This window comes from Macaca thibetana, chromosome 3, assembly GCF_024542745.1.
Source record: "Macaca thibetana thibetana isolate TM-01 chromosome 3, ASM2454274v1, whole genome shotgun sequence".
NCBI lineage: Eukaryota > Metazoa > Chordata > Mammalia > Primates > Cercopithecidae > Macaca > Macaca thibetana.
The window spans coordinates 37,609,775-37,631,454 of NC_065580.1; the positions used below are offsets into that span (position 1 = coordinate 37,609,775).

The 21,680-nt window shown below is 38.3% G+C and overlaps 1 protein-coding gene across 2 annotated transcripts in view; it reads left to right on the forward strand.

Moving 5' to 3' along the window:
- The first annotated feature begins 10,294 nt into the window (after positions 1-10,294).
- The window catches only part of FAM3C (FAM3 metabolism regulating signaling molecule C), a 47,530-nt gene continuing 36,144 nt past the window's right edge, over positions 10,295-21,680 (forward strand). The window contains exon 1 of one of the 2 annotated variants that reach the window (XM_050785076.1): positions 10,295-10,591. The gene's annotated coding sequence lies outside the window, so the exon portion shown is untranslated. Of the gene's footprint in view, positions 10,629-21,680 lie in introns of both variants that reach the window. The other variant, XM_050785077.1, reaches the window with a different exon arrangement.

Here is a 21,680-nt window from a genome sequence, read left to right on the forward strand (position 1 = left end):
AGGATGCTTCTAAGTTCAGAGCCCTGCTGAACTGCTCCTGGGCTCATGAAGCCTGCCTCTGGATATCACCCATATTCTTCAGTTTCTTCCATTCCAGTTGTTCCTAGTTAAACTCAGATCTTTATCTCTTCTTACCTGCTCTATGCCAGAACTCCCTAGCTGATCCCTCCCTTTGGACGGTTCCCTGCCAGAGTTCCACAAATACAATCAATCAGTGACACTGCTGGTTAAGAAACCTCCCATGGTTTGTTTGGTTTTTTTTGTTGTTTTGTTTTGTTTTGTTTTGTTTTGTTTTTTGTTTTTTCTGAGACGAAGTCTCACTCTTGTCCCCCAGGCTGGAGTGCAATGGTGAGATCGTGGCTCACTGCAACCTCTGCCTCCAGGGTTCAAGTGATTCTCCTGCCTCAGCCTCCTGAGTAGCTGGGATTACAGGCACCTGCCACTGCACCCAGCTAATTTTTGTATTTTTAGTAGAGACAGGGTTTCACCATGTTGACCAGGCTGGTCTCGAACTCCTAACCTCAGGTGATCCGCCTGCCTTGGTCTCCCAAAGTGCTGGGATTACTAAGCCACCATGCCTGGCTGGTTTCCCTATTCTTAAGCTTCTTTAGATGACTTTTGGCATCTAGCCTCAATGTAAATGTTCTAGTCATATAACGCAATATTAGACATTGTCCTATCCATTTTTATTTTCTGCGTACGTGCATTTGAACACAGCGGTTATTTCCACCACACTGCCTTTATTCCTTAAGACCAAAATGCAATCCACCATCCTTTCAGGTCCATCTCAAGCTAACTTGCTTTCATAAGGCCCCTGGAAAATCTACCTAAATCTAGTTTACAATAGATCAGCCTTCTCTGATCTACTGCCTCGACCACTGTCCTCACTTGTATTTATGCATTCTTTCTATCTACTATCCCTAAGCTTTGACGTGTCCCCTCAATGTGACTTACAAGCTATTCAGATATCATAGTGTATGGACTGTCTTTCATAGGATGGTGCCACATTCCTATTAAGGGCTCAAAGAACATTTCTTGAAATAATAAATTGATGAATTGATTATTATTCATTGTAGTGGGTTGAATGGTGCCCTCCCCACTCCTGCCCCCCCACCCCACATGCAAAAGATATGTCCATAGATATGTCCACATCCTCACTCCTCAAACTTTTAAAGGTGACCTTATTTGAAAAAAAAAAAAGGTTATTTACAGAAGTAATTAAATTAAGGGGCTTGAGATGAGATCATCCTGGATTGCCCAGGTGGACCCTAAATCCAATGATAAGATTCTTTATTATCATTTTTTTTGAGACAGAGTCTCGCTCTGTCACCCACCAGGCTGGATTGCTGTGGTGCGATCTCAGCTCACTGCAACCTCCAACTCGCTGGTTGAAGTGAGTCTCCTGCCTCAGCCTCCTGAGTAGCTGGGATTACAGGCATGCACCACCACGCCGGGCTAATTTTTGTATTTTTAGTAGAGACAGAGTTTCACCATATTGGCCAGGATGGTCTCAATCTCCTGACCTCGTGATCCACCCGCCTCAGCCTCCCAAAGTGCTGGGATTACAGGCATGAGCCACCGTGCCCAGCCGACAAGTATTCTTATAAGACACAGGAAAGGAGAAGACACAGAGAGGATAGGAGAAGGTCATGTGAAGACGGATGCATTGATTGTCATGATGCATCCACAAGCCTAGAGAGCCTGCATTGCCACCATGGAATTCCTGGAGCAACCAGAAGCTCTAAGAGGCAGGGAAGGATTCTCCCCTAGAGCCTCCAAAGGGAACTCAGCCCAACCAACATCTTGATTTCAGACTTCTGTTCTCCAGGATAGTGAAACAGTAAATTTCTGCTATATAAACCATCTAGTTTGTGGTAATTTGTTATGGCAGTTCTAGTAAACTAATACATATTTTATTCCCTTGGGATGTTTGTAGAAATTTGGCTCTATGGATAATAGCAGAACCATTTTTATGTTACAGGCTGACGGGGCAATTGCCCCAGGCACCTTGCATAATATGTACTATCTGAAATCTTTAAAATGGCAGGTGCAAAATCCCTTAAGCTCTGTCAAAAACTGACATTCAAATCACATGATTCTTCAAGTATGCTGTCTTACTCTGCTAGTCGTAAGTCCCTCTGGTGTGTTCTTAATTAAGCTCTTTATTTTTAGATCATTGTAGATTCACATCTAATTCTAAGCAGTGATGGATCTATGTACCCTTTATCCAGTTTCTTCAAGTGGTAACATAACATTATTGTGCAATATAACAACCAGGATTCCCACATAGAAAAAATCCACTTGTCTTATTCAGATTTCCCCAGGTTTAATAGCACTGATTTATGTGTATGATTTTGGTCTATGTAATTTGATCCCCTGTGTTGGTTGTGTATCTACCACCACAGCTGAGACACAGAACTATTCTATTACCACCAGGATCCCTCATGATGCCCCTTTGAAAACACACCCACTTTCTTCTCTCTTCTCTCCTAGCCTTGAGGATAACAAACTGGTGAATCTTAAGGGAATTATGCTGAGTGAAAAAAGCCAATCCCAAAAGACTACATACTGCATGATACCATTTCTATAACATTCTTAAAATGACAAAATGATAGTGATGGATAACAGGTTAGTGGTTGCCAGGAGGTGTGTATTCTCTTGCAAGTGAGATGCATTTAAAATTTTCAGGGGTCATGTATGATTCCAAATTGTCCTGTATAGCAAATTAATTTATTAATTTAATAGACAAGTGGAGAAGTCGTCTGCGTACCTGCTTCTATTCAGATGCTGGAAATATTTCATCACTGTTTCAGTAAATGCTCAAAGATAACAAGTGAGAAACATGAAAATGGAATCATGTGTTAAACCCTTGGTGAGATCTACCATGAATGAGAAGCTCCAATTAAAAGTTCTGTCTCCCTCAAGGAACTGTGAGAAACTGTGAGAGGATCTGTCATCTGAGTTAAGGATTCGGGAGAGTAAGCAGCCTAGGTTGTTCAGATACAGGTGCAGACAGCGAAGCATGTGGCCTCTGGAGTCCTGGAAGAGGGCAAATGGACCAATAATGGGTATGAGCACTCAGTAGGTGTACCACTGGTGATGGAGAGATGATAGTTCTGCGGGGCTGGATGGAAGCAATGGAAATGAGGAGGTGGAAGATGTTGGCTCCTATGAATCAGTGCATGCTGTGTGTGAAGGGTAGTGTAGAAAAGAACAAAACAACAACAAAAAAAACACAAGCAAAAAATAAAATAAAATAAAAAATTCTGCAAAATGAGTCCCGCGTTTTAGTGCTGAAGTAAGATCATGCAAACGAGTTCTAAGACAACTGGCAGCTTGAACTGATAAGCAGATACTTCACCAAAGTTTTGCATGCAAATCAGGGGCGGGTGGGTAGTGGCATTTAAGAATTATCTGGGACCACAGATCTGATGTGGTAAATGAATTTCACCCCCAATACTAAAAACTATACTAAACATTCTCCAATACCAAAACAAAATGGGACAAACTAAAAATCTGTGAGAGGATTGCTATTGTTCTCGTTTACAGGGAAGAACTGGTTTAGACAGACTAAGCACCTGGGCTGAGGTCACCTAGAATCATTAATTAATAGATGTAGCCAGGATCCAAATTCATCTGTCTGACTTCAAGTCCAACCCTCTCACCTCAACCCTTGCAATGAGTTAAACAATGATGGGGGGCAGGGAGGTCTGGAAGTATAGAAGAGATGGGGAATTTCAGAAGGTGAGGTTATCCTGGAATCTATAGAATCTGAAGGTTAGTTAATTCCCCATGCTTGATTTTTCAAAGTAAAGTGAGCAGTTTTCTTGGTTTTGGCTTCATGAATAGAGATGGAAAATTTGACTATTGGATAAAACGCTATGAAATACCAGATGCTATATTTGAGCAGAGCTTCTCTGAGTAAATAAATTACACTTAAAAATATGTCCAAGCCTCAGCAAGGCCACAACAGTTCTACAGAAAATATTTCAAAATAAAAGTGTAAAAAATGAGCGGCTTAGGGTTTCATAAGTAACCTTTCCTATTTAATCAGGAAGCAAGTTCAAGACAGTACAGATGTGGTACCTTTTGTGTGGCACTGAGGGGTGGGAGACTGACCTAGAATTGGAAATGCAGTTAGTGAAACATATTTGGAAGGGTAGGCTGATTCTAGCTTCCTATCTAGGTCACAGGTATATTAAGGAAAAGCATTGTTGTACCTAAAACACTGCCAGCCTGTAAGTTTTGAAGGTCAATGTCATTGTCTAGAATTCCAATGTTTCCATCTAATTCCTTGAAACAAGTATTATTGAAATCAATCATATTAGGAAAAATATGCAACAAATTTATGAGACTATATAATACATGAAAAAGCACACAAAGATTGCAATGACAATATGCAGTGTGTATATCTATCTATCTATCTATCTATCTATCTATCTATCTATCTATTTATTTTGTGTTTTTCTATTGTATATTTCTTAGACTTGTTATGACCACATGGGATTTTGGCCTGCTGGAGTGTGTTGCTGAACTATCTGTAGTGACCATGAAATTCACCAGAGAACAGGTCTTTATGCAATACTAACAACTGAATGATGTTTTGTTACTCATATTTCTACTGTTTTGCCTTTCAAAGCAAACAATGCATTCCAATTTAATATAACTTGAGATCTTAATGTTTAGTAAAAAATGCCATTGTCACAGTGAGTCCTTTTGTGCTTAAAGGGTTCCCATAGTCAGTTTTTAATAAAGAACTGAAGTTACAGACTTAAGCAATTATGTTGTAGGAAAACAGACACTTTGTTCAGTATTTGTTCAGTTGCTTCTTCTCTGAGAGTTTTTTGGTAGACTTTTTAAAAAATAGAATGTGGATAGAAGTGTTTTTAGATGACTTAATGTGAAGCTTACTCATTGTACTTACTTAGATTTATATGAATGTTAGGGGTGTAGTCAGATTTTCCCATTTGTTCTGTGGCAGTGAAAAACGTAAAGTATTTTCTACAAAATCTGATAAATATAAATTTCTAAATACCTTATACACTATGTGTGTATTATGTATATGCAAGGTGTGTGTGTGTGTGTGTGTGTGGTGTGTTTAGGTGAATCCATGGTTACTGCATCATTGTTTGGCATTACCAACAGTTAACACTGCCATATAAGACTTCAAAAAAAGTATTCTGTAGAATATGATGCTGAATCAGAAATTTTTCTAGAGGGTAATATTTTATGACAGAATCATAAATTAGTCTTCAGAGGAAGCCACTAGTAACCTTAATAATTGTTTATAATTCACATTTGTGCATAATTTCAAGGAAACGGAAGTTACTTTGTAGTCATGATTCCAATACATTTTTTAGATGTAGGTTACCACATACAGTATATCATTTAATATGATTTATAACAAGACAAAAACGCTAAATTTTCCCACACCGAAAGACCTATTAAAACATCAAATCAAAACTAGAATCCCCTATGGAGTGAAATCAAAAGTTAAATTTATCTGAATATTTATTTTTTATTCAATTCATTTAAAAATTCAAATTTTTATGGCATCTAGAATTTTCTCGTATGTTACTAGAAAAGTAATAGATTAAAAACTTAGAGTCTTTTTTATGCAAAGATACATTTGCTATAATGCCATTCTACTGTGTCATACATATTTCATAGTAAATTAAACCACATTTTATAGGCTGTGTTGCTAATGTATCAAATACAGTGCCATGAAATCTTTGAGCACTCCAGCTTTTTGAACTGTACTATTTTGCCCTTACAGGCAAGGATGAAGTTTAAGGGTTTTAAATTCACATTTTTATAAAAAGTGTGAATAATAGTTTTCAAGCAACACTTATTGTGATATTTTAACCCATATAGATATAAAATTTGACATGTTTACTTTTGGTTTTATTATTTTACCTCTCTCTTTTTTTTTTCTCTCTTCTGCTATATTCTTCAAAAGTTAGGCAAGTTTCTGGCCATCTTGCCACAGGTTTGAGTTTATAATCCAATATAAACATGCTTGAATATTTTAAAGTAATCCTACCCCCAGAGTTGGTCTACTTTTTTTCCCCCGACAGATGTTTTCTTCCCTGAGTCAGTTATTTATTGCTATGTAACAAACTACCACAATACTTAGTAACATTTTTTTTTAAGTATGTTATTTCTCAAGTGTCTGTGGCTTTGTTGGTCTATGCTGGGCAGTTATGCTCCATGTGGTACTGTCTGGAGTTACGTGATGTACTCAGGTAGGAACTTAGCTGGAGCTAGAACATGCAACATGACTTTACTTATACGGCTGGTGCCTCAGGGGAAGTGGCTGGGATGGTGTGGATAGAGAGACATGTGTGGGGAGAGAGAGAGGTAGACCTCTCTCTTTCTGCATGTAGTTTCTCATTATTCAGTAGTCATCTGAGTTTCCTATATGGTGACTAGATCCCCAAGACAGTGAAAATGGAAGCTGCAAGGTCTCTTAAGGCCTAAGCCCATAAGTCACATAAGATCTCCTCCATGCATTCTGTGGTTCAGAACAAGTCCTGGGGCAAGCCTAGGTCCAAGAGGAGAGGATATAGATTGACCTCTTGATAGTAAAAAACAAAGTGGCATGAACTTACAGGAATGGGGGAATTGTTGGTAGCCATATTTGCATATAATTTACTACTTCATATACAGAAAAATGATACCAAGTGGACTCTTCTTCTTGAGAGTGGGTGCAATTAAAATTCTGAGGTTTTTTGTAAATTTTGTATTTAACAATATTATCTAATTCTTACATATGTTTTATATATATTCTTATATAGTTATAGTAATAGAGTTTTATATAAAATATGGCACCTATTGAAGAGAGAATGAACATTCTTTCCTTTTAATCATGATCTGCGGTTTTGTTTTTAATTAAGTCTTATGATCATACATAATTTAAAAATTCGTGTATATCTCCTCTACTTTAATCATTTTAAGTTGGCAAAAGCACCATTCCCAATCACAAATACACAGCAGTTCTACATTTTTCTGTTTCTGAATGGCTGTTTTTTGTATTTGTTTGTTTGTTTTGAGACGGAGTCTCGCTCTGTCGCCCAGACTGGAGTGCAGTGGCGCGATCTCAGCTTACTGCAAGCTCCGCCTCCCTAGTTCACATCATTCTCCTGCCTCAGCCTCCCCATTAGCTGAGACTACAGGCATCCACCACCACGCCTGGCTAATTTTTGTATTTTTAGTAGAGATGGGGTTTCACCGTGTTAGCCAGGATGGTCTCCATCTCCTGACCTCATGATCCACCGCACCCGGCCTCTGAATGGCTGTTTAAAGACAATCCTAAAATATAACTTAGTTTGACTTAGACTGTAAATAATTCAAGAGTGAAGTTTATCTTGCTACTATTTTAAAAGCATGTGACCTTACAGATCATCTGTAAAATGTGAGAAGTGTTAAATAATCTTTATTTGATACTACACATAAACCACACTAAAATGCTTTTCAATCAGTAAAAGGAATCATTTTAAATACAAGGAATTCTAATTAGATTGGCATAGTTAAGGCCAAAAATATAAAGTAGACATTGCTACCTTATCTTCAACCCTTGCCTTTAAGAGGTGAACACAAAACACAGGTGAATCTTGCTTGGTTCTGAGATAATAAAGGAATTTCCCCAGTATTTAAATATATTCACATAACCAGTTATATGAATCTAAATATAAAACCAATCTCCAATACATTTTAAGATGACATTCACCATCTTTGTGAAAAGTTGAACATTACTAATAAAGCCTAATCATGTCTTTAGAAAGGGTAAACAGTGATAGCGTTTACTGAATTGGAATTACTATTAAAATTCAAAAAACTGAACATATTCATTTAACAACAAGCCAGTCTTGGTTTTGCATCAGGACTGGCCAACAAAACATTCTGTCAGTTATTCGTGATCTGAATTCTGGTGTGTGAGGTCTATTAAATTATGGTACACATAAAAAAGTCATAAGACATTTCTGTTTTGTAATAAATAAGGCAGTGGCCAATTATTACTCATTAGTAGCTGTTTTGAGATAAGCTTGTTCTTTCTGCCTTCTTCTTAATGTTGGCAAAGATAATTTTGTTCTAGGGATGTACTCCTTGGGATTCTCCAAATACTCCATCAATATCTCCTCTCCCCAGGTGATGCCTTTGTTCTTACTGGCATCTGCATAAGAGAATCCAGCAGCTTGACCTGTCTTCCATCTGAAGAGACCATGGAGATTAGGCCCAGTCCTGTGCTGGCCTGCCTTTTCCATGCTGTGGCACTAGGCACACTTCTGAATACAAATCTTCTTGCCTTTCTCAACATCATATTTAATCCTCTCTTTCGTTGCTTGTGCTATGAAGGATGCCACTCAGAAGCTGGATGTCCCACTCTCTGGATATTCTTTTCAAGTCAACAAAATAGTTGGGTTTTGAAGTTCAGCACATGTCTAGTTAGCTGTGTCTGGTCATAGCAGAAGGACCCTGAGCAAGTTTCACTTTTCTCCTCTGTATTTACAGGATTATTGTGAGAATTAAATAAGTCTATATATATATATATATATATATATATATATAAAAATGCTTAGAAAAGTGCCTGGTGCACAATAAGTATACAATAAATATTGGCTTTAGAAATATACATTATCAGTATCTATTATAATAGCAACACCTTTGGCCTATACCTCCTGGAGCTGTCAAGCTCTTTGTGGTTTTATTAAGCTTAATCACTAATCCTGATTACTTCTCCTGGCTGCGCTACCTCCTGCCAAGTAAAAGTAGAAAGTTATCCTTACTCCTTCATCGGTGTAAGAACAGGCTGATTAACAGGAGTCCTAAAGAAGTGATTTACCAATGTTAAAAAAATTGAAACCCATATTAATATAATTTCTACTGTATCCCAGGCCAGGACATAGACACACAGACACTCACCCACACATGATACGGGACAAATGTTTCATGAGGAATACTTATCCTGAATTTATGCTTTGAACTCTGTTTTTTTCTATTTTTCAGTGAATCAACAGCAACAAAATGTTGGTTGTGACCCATTGTTATTAATTTCATTACCTACCAAAGGGTTCTAAGCTATATCTTATGGTCAGTGGAGAATAGGCTACTAACACATTAGACTTTATGCACAGGAATTGTTTCAGGTGTGGTATTATAAGAATATGTCACATGGAATTTCCAATCTGGTTAGCTTGATTACAGAGCAAATTGCTCTTTGAGAAATACACCTTGGACTCCCTACTCAAGAGGCTTCATAAATTCTTTCAGTGAGACGTAGCAGTCTAGGAGAGGCATGTGTAGAATAAGTGTTACGGTTTTTAGGTACTATAATAAGCAAAGTGCCTTTTTGTTTGTTTGGAGCTGCATGAAGCTAGGCTGGAATTCCAGCTTCATAATTTACTACCTTGTATTTTTGAGCAAGATATTTAAACTCAATTTTGGAGTCTTAGTTTTTTGATTTAAGTAATACACAAATAGCATAATATTGGTGCAAGGAAAACAATGAGAATTCATTTCATGCTTTCTCCCCTGACCACAGATACAAACTCCAGAATTCATAGTTATTGTTAGTGTGTTTTATATTTTTGGAGGAAAGCCAAAATTTGGTAGAATATCAATTCTATATTAACGCACTATAGTCAAACTCTACTGTTAAATACAATTTAATTTCTGCAAACACTGATGATCCCAATATTCTATCAAATAATAGATAATATTCATTATTTTAGAATATGGATCTGAATTATGAAATAATTTTGCATTCTCGGGTCTTGTATAGTAAGATTTGAATTAACTTCCCAATTATCAACACAATTGTGGGAAAATGTCCTGAGAAAAAACATTTCTAACTATTGTGTAGTCATAATTTTAAAAATAAACGTGACTTGGAAAATGCAAGAACTACTTTTCTTCTTGCGTGGTGCATTAAAGGTGATCAGAATTCTAACGACGCTGGACAGTAGGATTTTCAGAATCAGTTTCCTAGGATTCAAGAAGTCAAACGGCAAACAACCCAAGGTCCTTGGTGGATCTGACCATCTCAGGTATCTCAAGATATCTAAGATGACCTAGCTGGCGCATCTCTGAGATGGGTGGGTCATTTAAAATGTTCTGCTCTTGGAGGCTGAGATTTTGTGCGTGTGAATGGTGGGGAGAAAGCAGTGACACATTTTTCTTCCTCTCGTAGTGCCACCCGGCGCAGGGCTACCTCCGCGGCAGCTCCCACGTGGCAAGTTCAGATTGTGCAGCGCCTGGCCGGGGGCGGCGGGCGGGACCGCAGACCCCTCCCTCCGCTCTCCGGCGCTTCCCTCCGGCAGGCCCGGCCGCCCACTTGGTCCTCCACCGCCAGGGGGCGGGCGCGGCTTCCAGGCGGCGGGGGCCCATTGGTCGCGGCGGGGAAGCGTGGGAGGAGGCCCAGCGGCGAGCTGGCTTTCTCCTGGTCACTCGCGGGGGTGAGGGGCAGCAGGAGGAGTCCGAGAGGAAGCGGAGTCGCGAGCTGGAGGCGGCGGTTCCCGTCGGCCTCCGGCAGGACTGAGTGCTGGGAGGCCGGAAGGCGGGCGCGTACGGCGGAGAGGCGGGAGGGAGGCCGGTGAGACGGCTGGGAAGCGAACGGAGCCGGGGCTCAGGTTCGGGGAGGGATGGAGGAGGGCGGGGGAGGGGGACGCCCACCTACGTCCTCAGCCTCCGCGCACTCTGCGGTCGCCGGCCGGGGGCGGGCCCCGGGGCCCGGCCGCGTCGTCACGGCGTGTCCGGCTGTTGGGGAGGGCGCAGGCGGGACCGGGGTCCCGAAGAGCCGCTGGCCGGGGTTCTCCGCCGCCGCCCCGGCTTGGGCATCCCCGGGCTCCGCGGAGACGGGGCGGCGTCTGCACCTGGCGCTGGCTCTGGGCGCCCCGGCCTGGGGCGGGCACCTGGGTCGCGTCTTCCCCGGGTTGGCGGTGGCTCAAGCCCCCTGCAGCGTGTAGGCTGAGAGCTCCGAGAGGCGGAGACGGAGTTGAGTGTTGCATTTCAACTCCATAGGGGGCCGTTTTGACTCACTTGTAAAGTTTTAGTGTCCCCTATACTAGAGGTACTTTTGGTTTTTTACAACCTATCCAGCCCTTTGATGTTCGGTGTCTTTTCTTTTTCTTCCCATTTGTTTGCTACTGCTCTCACAGCTCGGGACCACGGATGATTAGTGGCCCTAGATCTGAATATGTGAGTGACGGACTGGCAATTTGAGATTGAGAGCTCCAGCTGTTTTGCTTGTGGGAGGGGCGGTTTCCATCATCCTCTACCTTTTTTTTTTTTTTTTAAGAAAAAATGTTATTGCCTATAATACAGAACTGCTGTCTAATTGATAGGACTTTTCCTTTGTTTCTTTTTGGCCAACATGGTGAAACCCCGTCTCTACTAAAAAATACAAAAATTAGCCAGGTGTATGTATCCATATATATGTATGTATCCAATATATATGTATGTATCCATATATATGTATGTATCCATATATATGTATCCATATATGTATGTATCCATATGTATGTATCCATATATGTATGTATCCATATATGTATGTATCCATATATATGTATGTATCCAATATATATGTATGTATCCATATATATGTATCCATATATATGTATGTATCCATATATATGTATGTATCCATATATGTATGTATCCATATATATGTATCCATATATGTATGTATCCATATATGTATGTATCCATATATGTATGTATCCATATATATGGATACAATGACATAAATAATATTAGATTGCCTACTGTGTACTAGGCACTGCCAAATGGTTTCATGTGCTCGTTTATTCTCACAACAGCTCAGTGATTAAGTCCCTTTATCTTCCCCAGTTTTACAGATGGAAATATGAATTCCCAGAGTGTAAAGGTCGATGCTGATAGCAGAGGCCCAGACCCTTTGGACTTGTGGCCAATTTGCAGTTACATTTGTAACTTACAGAGTACCAGCAGATCTCCATTGAATTTAGAAAATAAAAGTTAATCACTTATTGAAAGCCATTTAACAAGAAATTGGCAGAATCAGCAAATCAGCATCCGGTTTTGGTCACTTCATTGACCTGTACCTCTTTCTGGAGGCTGCTAGTAGTCTCTTGTGTTTCTTGGCTGTTTACCAATTAAGTCACAAGGTTTTCAGTTTTATACAGGTGTTAGAAGCTTTGTTTCACAGATTCTTGTAATGTTTTCTCAGCTCAATAAAGACTAGCATTTCTTCATAGGAAGAAATAGGAAGAGTTGGAACCAATAAAAGGAGTTCAGTCCAGCGATTCTCAACCTGAGATTGAGTCCAGCGATTCTCAATCTGAATTACCAATGGGAACTTTGTAAGAAGGACATAGGACAGGTTTCTCAAAATCCTCATTGTAAGGGGCTTCTGTTTCAAAAGGGAGTAAAAATAAGATACTACTGGCTTAAAGTGACTTTAAAAATAAACTTAATGGATGTTTTGTTACAATTACAAAGTTTTAATATGGATTGCTGCCTTAAGCATTGCCAACTAATCTTTCATAATTTATGAAGATACATTAAAAAGGAAAAGGAAATTGGAAAACAGAGTCAAAAGGCTAAGAGGCTATGGAATGGCAAAAAGTAATGTTCCCTGTGGGGGTATCGTAAGATTCATATATTTTTCACCATATATTTTAGGTTTTAAATGATTCATCTCATTTTTCAAAAATTTTTATACTCTTAAAAATATTGGAGTGCCTACCATGTGCCAGTAATTATAGATATCATGGATACTCTGAATAAGACAGCCTGGGCACTCACAAAGCTACTTTATTTTTTCTAAGGGAGGGAGTTTATGTTGTTTTTTGTTTTTTGTTTTTCACAGTTTTATACCCATTTCTTAAAGCTGAAAGGTACAAGACCCAAATAGCAGAAGATTTTTATGTTAGCTCTGAGCTAGATAGATTTTTGTGAGACCTTGATACAGTAGAAAAGTTTGTCTTGAATTTAGTCCAGAAGCATCTCTGTTATTGGGACCAGATGATCAGGATTTGAAGCATTGGTTCTGTATTTAGTTATTTCAAGAGTGGCATTGACTAAATTACCTAATATCATGCAGTACTTTATTAATCTGATTGAGTAGACTGAACCAGGTAATTTCCCCAAATCTTTAAAGTTTTAAAAGATTTTGTACTTTCTTTTAATGCAATTTGAGACACAATCAGCTGTCTTCCTCTCGGAGGAGGAAATTATGTGTTGTAATACCCCTACGTCTCTCCGGTGTACCCATTAATATTCTTTCATTTTCTTCTCCATTGGCCTGCTCCATTTGATTGAAGCTATTTTTATATTTCCGTTATTTTTAATCTAATTTTGAAAATCTGCTATTCATGATTTTTCCAACTCCAGTGAGTTTTTTTTTTCCAATTTTCTTTCTTAAATTCCTATAACAGAATTTTTCATTTTATTACATTATTTACAAAGACAGGGTACCCCACTCTTCTGCAGACTAGAGTGCAGTGGTGTCATCCTAACTCACTGCAGCCTTGAACTCCACCTTAGCCTGTGGAGTACCTAGGTTTACAGGCATGTGCCACCACACACGACTAATTTTTTAATTTTTTTTTTCTTAAAAGACAGGATCTTACTATTTTGCACAGGCTGGCCAAATCTGCCCTCAAGCAATCCTTTCACCTCAGCCTCCAAAAGCTCTGGGATTACAGACATGAGCCCCTATGCCTGGCCAAATTTTCCATTTTAAAGTGTGGCGTTTAGCACGTTCACAGTTTTATGAACCATCACGTTTCTAAAACATTTTCATCACCGCAAAGGGAAACCCCATATTCATTAAGCGGTTGCTCTTCATTCCCTTCTCCCTACCAATCCTCGGCAACCACTCATCTGCTTTCTGCCTCTATAAATTTATCTATGATGGGTTTTCCTAAAAATTGAATAATTCAATATTTGTTCTTTTGTGTCTGGCTTCTTTCACTTAGCATATTTTAGAGGTTCATCCTCTAAATCAGTAGCAGGTATCAGCACTCCATTACTTTTTATGGGTAATATTCCATTGTGTATTCCATTCATATACACCATTACATGTATATCATTTCATTGGTATGTACTGCATTTTGTTTATTCATTTGTTGAGTTTTTGTGTGCTGTTGAGAAAATTATATGAACATCTCTAAATTGATTTTTGTCATAATCTCTACAAGGCTTGCTAACGTATTGTTACGGTATCAGGTGTGCTACCTAACATACCATTCATTACCTGCAGTTAAGTGATTATTAAATGAGTTTTGAAGGACACAAGGTCAACAAAAATGGATTTTTAAGTTGGTTCAGTTGATACGTGGTGTGGTTTGGTTCTGCGTCCCCACTCAAATCTCATCTCAAATTGTAATCCCCGTGTGTTGAGGGAGGGAAGTGATTGCATCTTGGGGGCAGCTTCCCCCATGTTGTTCTCGTGATAGTGAGTTTTTAAGAGATCTGATCGTTTTATAAATGGCAGTTTTTCCTGCACTCTCGCTTTTCTGTCTCCTGCTGCCTTGTGAAAAAGGTGTTTGCTTCCCTTTAGCCTTCCACCATGATTGTAAGTTTCCCGAGACCTCTCCAGCCATATGGAACTGTGAGTCAGTTAAACCTCTTTCCTTTATAAATTACCCAGTCTTTATAGCAGTGCAAAAACCGACTAATACAATACGTTTGCACAACATTTTACAGTAGAAGCATCTTACTGTCTGTTCTTTGCAGGTGTTTGCTGTTAAAGAAAGTTAAACTGAGGCACGATAAACTTTAGAGTTTATTTGAACAAACAGTTCATGAATTAAGCAGCTCCAAACCAGATCTGGGAGCTCCACCAGGGGAATGCAGGAGGGAGGCTTTTGTAGGAGGGTCACAGATGTAAAGCAAAGAAAATATTTGATTGGCTACAGTCATACAGTTGTTTTATTTGCTCTATCATGTTGGAAAGTCCGCTAGGTGGGTAATTAGAAGTTTGTTGGATGTTTCTGATTGGTTGAGCTTAAGTTCTCTTTTTCTTTAGCATAGGCGTTTATAAGAAGTAACTTCCAATTTTGCTTGTGTTTGTGAATCAAGTAAGGTTGATGTCACTTAGGAGTCCTGATTGGTTTTGTCTGCTCAGGGATTCTTCAGGCCTGGTTTTCATTTTAATTTACTTCAGCAGTGCTAATTCTCATTCAGTTTTTGTGGTACAAATGATGTGCCAATACTGCATTTCATCCAGGGCCCTCGGGCAATGGAACCATTCTGTTTCTCTGTTTCTTCATTTGGAGGGTGTGACTGATGGAATTATGTCTATCCTGGTGCACTTAAATTCTGCAGACTACTTAAAAACAGCATAAGTAGAGTGGATACCTAAGGGAATTCTTAAACATTTAGAACAGGAACCTATAACTTCTCATCTAGTATAATGTAAAATAGTTACATGAGATGAAGATAGCAGTTCTACTGTGTGTAAATGTGTACCTTTCTCTAATCTCATTTTAGCAGTTTATAAGCGGGACACTTCATTACCCCATTTATGTTCAACCTGTAATTATTAATGTATTTCATTTTATTGTTGTCGTTGTTTCTAAGAATAGCTATTTCTTTCTGTCCATCCATTCATTCATCTATCCATTTCTCCGTGAATGGTGTGCTGTAGGATTAAGGTAGCTTAGATCACAAATGTTTAAACAATTATAGAACTCAAAACAGGCAAAACTGAATGTCATTTTGTAGAGGTCTGTCTTGTTTTCTGTTTTGGGTATGTTTGTGCTCTCCGTTGCAGAAATCCAATCACCATTTCATTTCGTTAAGTGGATTATAACTTTTTAAGCAAAATTCTGTTTTGGTAGATAGTAAAAACTGCAAGAAAACATTTGAGTAATTTTGAATCTAGTACTCTGGTTTAACCACTGCAAACAGGAGTTCTTTATTATTTATTCCTCACCACGTTTTCTCCTGTTTTATCTGTTGTTATCTGAAGACCTGTTCTGGAAGCAGGTTGACTGTTTCAGAAAGAATGAAAAATCTTGTCATATGAATTTTACTTTTGAGCTTTTTTGGTTTAGATCTGCCTCACCTTTCCCCCTCCCAGCCTTCCCTGTGTGTTTGGATTGGTGTGCTGTAGATCTGAAGCTCTCAGATCTGAGCACGAATGTCAGTCATCTGGGGAGCTTGTTAAAAAAAAAAATGCAAGAGTTTTAATTCCACTCCTAGGGATTCTGATTCTCCAGGTCTGCAGTTGGCTCAGGAGTTTGTATTTTAAAAAACACACTAGTAATTCTGGTGTGCATGCTATAGGTAACCCTGTAGTAAGAGGTTCACAGAACGTGTGATGTTTCATTGAATCTGTGATGCCATAGATCATAAGGGTCAGAATCTGGTAGCTTTCAGCTGCATGATTCCTAAACCCTAATTTCTAATCTTGTGGCTAATTTGTTAGTCCTGCAAAGGCAGTCTAGTCCCCAGGCAAGAAGGAGGTTTGTTTTGTGATAAGGGCTGTTACCATCTTTGTTTTAAACTATAAACTAAATTCATCCCTATAAAGTTCATCATATAAAGTTATGGCCTATGCCCAGGAATGAACAAGGACAGCTTGGAGGTTGGAAGCAAGATGGAGTTGGTTAGGTCAGATCTTTTTCGCTATCTCCGTTATAATCTTGCAATGGTGGTTTCACTACTAAGAAATAAAAATGTGGTTGTAAGCCTTATCCTGAGTTTAGTTAAAATGAGGGAAGCAATGTGCACCTTAAAATAAATAAAATAGGGTATTAAGTGCCTGGCAACCGGAGGCTTCTCTTATTATCTTAACAGGTTACTATGAAGCACAGTGGATATGAGATTTTAAAAAGTTAAAAAGCAGCAGTGCTTCAGATCTTTTACCATGTAAATTATTTGATTGCAATGAGGAGTTTATATAAGGTGTCCTTAGTTGACATCTATTTGTAATGAAAATTATACTGATAACTTTGTTTTAAAATGCAACTTAGGTATATATGGGGGTGTAGTAGACTCCAGTTTGGCACCATATTAATTTCGTCCTACTCATTTCCAGTCATTTAGATGTTGCTGGCTCAGTTCAGATGTCTGATTTCTATCCTCTTTGTATTTCAGTGATTTCTGTTTTGTAATTATAGTTCACTGAAATAGTAAGGTGTGGCATGATCATTTGATTTCTACCTTTTTTTTTTTGCCACTTTCCTGTTAGAGAGTCCACAGCTCTCATTAATACCAGCTAGGTGATTATAAACATATACCCCAGTCGTGTAGCATCTTGTACTGAGTAGTGGTAGGATGTAGTGGCAATATTTGGGGTAAACACCAAATCTGTGTCAGAGTAAACCTGAACTCTGGCTGCCAACTCAGAAATGCTGTAGTGGCATATTGGGTACTGAATGAGGGCATACCTGTAGGTTAGAACAAATCTTTCCCCATTAATGAGATTTCAGTGAAGAGCAACCCCACCTGCTTTAGGTGCTTCCTTCAGTAGTATTACCTTGGAAAACGAAATATCTTTGTTAGGAAAAAATTGCCTAGCCATGTTATATTTGGGTATAGAGGAGCAGAGGAACACAGATTCATTTAGTTTTTAGCTCCTTAAAGTGTTTTAGAAGGCATGGTTCAATACTTGTTGATCCACTAAATACCAGATTTCTGAAAAGGAAAGAATAACTAGGTCTCTTTAGCTAATTCACATTGATTGAAGGGGTTGTACTAAGAAATTCTTAACATTGAGATGAATTGTATTGGAATACTTATGTCCTCAGGATGTAGTGTGTATGGTCCGACAGGCTTGGCTACCTCTCCCTACACTAAGTCTTTGGGTAAAAGTTGGCCTAGATGGGGCACTTGCATGATTTAGCTGAGCACTTTTGCTAACCTGTTTTTAAGTGGAGGGAGAAGCAGGTATTATATTTTACCAATTTCATTCTTAGAAGAATGGAATTTTATCTAAATTGCTGTAGATAGAAGTTTTCTGAAGTGTTTTTCTCTGTTCACTGTCAGGAGCGCCAAATGAAAAGCAAGGCAGAGCAGTTTGTCGTGGATTGTGGAGGAAAGCTAAACTTGCCTAGTACAATCCCAATTTGCTTCATATCTGGCATTGGTTAACATTCTAGGGGAAATTTAAAAACACTTTCTGGCTCATTTGTGCTTTTCCATAGTATACTTCTAATTCTATTTCTGTTTCTTAGCCACATTTAGATGTTCTCTTTTAAATGTAATTTCAATTTGATGCTACTCAAGAAAATAAGGAAAGCCAGATGATGTTGGTTCAGAAAACTGTCAAAAATCCAGGCATAGATCATCTATATTCTTCTCTTCGCAAGATTTTCAACAGAAGGTTAAACATTTATTCTAAAACACTTACTGGTTCACCTGAGCCATTGTTTATAAGTTTTTGGTCTATTCCTTTGTGGGGGGCGGGGGCCCTTTGCAGAGGGAGTGGATACATTTACATTGTAATCATTGGTGATCTTTTGAAACATTGGTCATTCTTAGTATTGTAGAATTCATGTGGATCACCTCTCCCTGCACCCCAATTTTGTTTCTTTTTGTTCCTTTTTTTTTCCTTTTCAAAATGTAAGTTTAACTTGATTCTTTAAAAATCCGGGATACTTTTCTAGTTGCAGGTAGTCATGTAAAAATCTCCCTTTGTTCGTGATCAAGTCATACCCACCTCTAAAGCTGTATAACAGGAGTGTGTGTGTGGGTGTGTGTGTATGTGTTTGTGTGTGGGTTAAAATGGTGATTTCTTTTAAAAGAGGGTATCTTCTAGGATTCAGTATCCTGCTAGTATTAAATACTTTCTCAAGTTAGTAACTGGATTTTTCTTTCGAGCCTTTAGTGTTAAAAATACCAAATTTTGTTAAAGTTACAGTATTTCTAACACAATGATAGCAGCTCAGATATCCTACTGAGTTTTTAAATGTTAATATTTTTTCAGACGCGGTCATCTTATTCCTTTCCATTTTGTTATTTCAGAAATGTAGCCAGCTTTGCAAAGATGTGTGTATAGTTGCATTCACGGGAGACAGGGTACTTGACAGCAGTCTGTATATGCAATAGTAATAACTTGTTATTAAAGACAAGGTTTTTTAAAGCTTAATATTTGGAATTTTAGAAGTTTGTTAAGCATTAAATGCACATTTACCTCACTCTTTTTTAAGCCTATCATAAAAACAATCCCTTATAAACACCCACATAAAGGAAATAGTAATGTCAGTTTTTTCCCAAGAACATAATTTTATAGTTACTGAAGTATAATATAGTAAGATTAATTTTTATTGGTTTCCTTACATTCCCTGGGGTTGGTTTGGAAACATAACAGCGTCTAGATTGATTTCCAACTTTGCTATAGATGGATAGCTTCATCTACAGAAAGGGAAGGACTTTTTTCTTCCTTTTGAAGAGGATCCATTCTGTTGTTTCTCATGGAATTATGCTGCTTTCCATGGAGAGCAGGGTATGAAAATGTTTGATGAACACGTATGGGGCATAGAAATGAGGATTGTTTCATCTGTCCTACTTCCGTAGTAGTACTTCTAAGAGGACCTCTCGAAGCATGTGGAAGTTGTATGTCCTGCACATAGCCCAGCAAAAAAAGTTGGACTATTAGGGCCTGGTTGGGAAAGGTGTTTATTCCTTTATTTTTAAATTTTGTATTTTTATTTCTTTTTATTAGGGGTTGACAAAGTACAACCTCTAGGCCTCTGTGGCCCACAAGCCACAACTGGTTTTCACATTTTTAAGTGGGTTAAAAACAATCAAAAGAAGGATAATTTTGTGACACATGAACGTTTTATGAAATTTAAATTTCAGTGTCCATAAAGAAAGCTTTATTAGAATATAATTAGACCCATTCGTTCACATGTTGGCTATGGTTGCTTTCTAGCTACAACTGCAGAGTGGAGTAATTGCAATAGAGATTGTGTGGTCCATAAAGCCTAAAAATATTTACCATCTGGCCCTTTTACAGAAAAGTTTGCCAACGGTTGCCCTGTTTTACTCACATAAAAGTAGTTATTTATAGCAAACAGGTTTTTTAAAAAATACCATGCTTTTGTTTGTAAATGTAACGTCAGAGTAACCTACCCTAGTGACTCTTTTAGTTGTAGCATTCTTTTGATTTTGCTATAATCTCATTTTTCTCTTCCACTTTAAATGCTCTGGGGATAAAAATTTAATTTTTTTACATTCTGTTCTTGAGCTGGTCTGTATTAGTCTGAGTTCTATAGAAAAATAGAGCCAATTATATATATGTGTGTGTGTGTATATATAGATACAGCTCTAGATATATAGGCATATATTCTTTATACATATGGAGATAGCTTTATTTGTATACAGGTATATGATTTGTGTGTGTGTGTGTGTATACATATATATGTGTATGTTTGTTATAAGGGATTGCCTCATGAGGTTATGGAAAGTGGGAAGTCCGAGATCTGATAAGCTGGCAAGCTCTGACAGTCCAGGAGAATGAATGGTATAGTCTGATCTGAGTCTGAAGGCGTTGTCTCAGTTTAAAGATAGGCAAAGAAGGCGAATTCTCCCTTACTTATTAGAATCCCTTATTAGAATTATGGGAACTTTCTAAGTTGGTTCAGTTAAAATTGTCATTTGTCCAGCACTGAGTTGAAGTTGGATTGAATTGAATGATAGTTTCTCTATTTGTAGAGGGTAACTTGTTGTATTTTCCTCTGGTTTAATTAAGTGCTGTTTGTTAAGTATGTACGTCAAAGGGTGTATTTGTACGTTTCATTTTCTTGTATCATTTCCATTTCAAGCAGAGGTTCTAATACACAAGCTTAGTCATTTTGACATACTGTTAAATTGCTGGAGTGGATAGTCTGCAGCAATTCCCAAAGCAGTTTGCAAAAGCCAAGTTGATTGGCATGACATTTTGTCAACAAGCCTCTTATATTAGAGTGTGTCAGCGAACAGCTGGAGTGAAAAGGAAGTGGATTTGTTTGTAGTGTGAGCTTCTTACTTACCCTTCATGTGACCCTTGCGAAATCCCCTGATCTCATCTATGCTGCTGTTTTAATACCCCCAGCAACTAGAGGCTGGTGGGAAGATTACATAAAATAAGGATGTGTGTGAATTGCACTGACATATAAGTATGTGTTCATACTTGGTTTATGTTAACTGGCAAGACATCCCCCTCCTGGTAAATAATTTTTTTATGACGAATTTTATCAGTATAGAATGATGTTTCTGTGGTATATGTGATTTAGTCCACTTCTCAAGGAAATAATGGAAGTATCACTTGACCTTCGATTTCACTCTGTTGTTCCTGAAGTTAATTGATTCTGGAACAATGACTCCTTATTCACATAGTAGCTTGATTTCTACCTGAGTAACAAAACTTCACCAAATTAGAGTAGATAGTGGGGCCAAAGGAATGTTTAAATTGTAAACCATGTAAAGAAGTTTAGTACGTCCCCCTGAGGCCCTAGTTCAGGCGCTCTTTCCAGCTTAGTGTTTCATTGCCCAGGGGCATCGTGGTGGCTGTCCTTGCTGTTGAATCTTAGGTGATTATGAACCTTACATATTAGCAACTGGATTTGGTTCAGTGACATATATTTATCAAAAACACTAAAACAAATTTTGGCCTATGTAACACATTTTGGAGCAAATGTATAAATGTACTATCCTTGGGGTTTTTTTTTTTTTTTTTTCCATCCTAAAAATATCCTTCTATGACT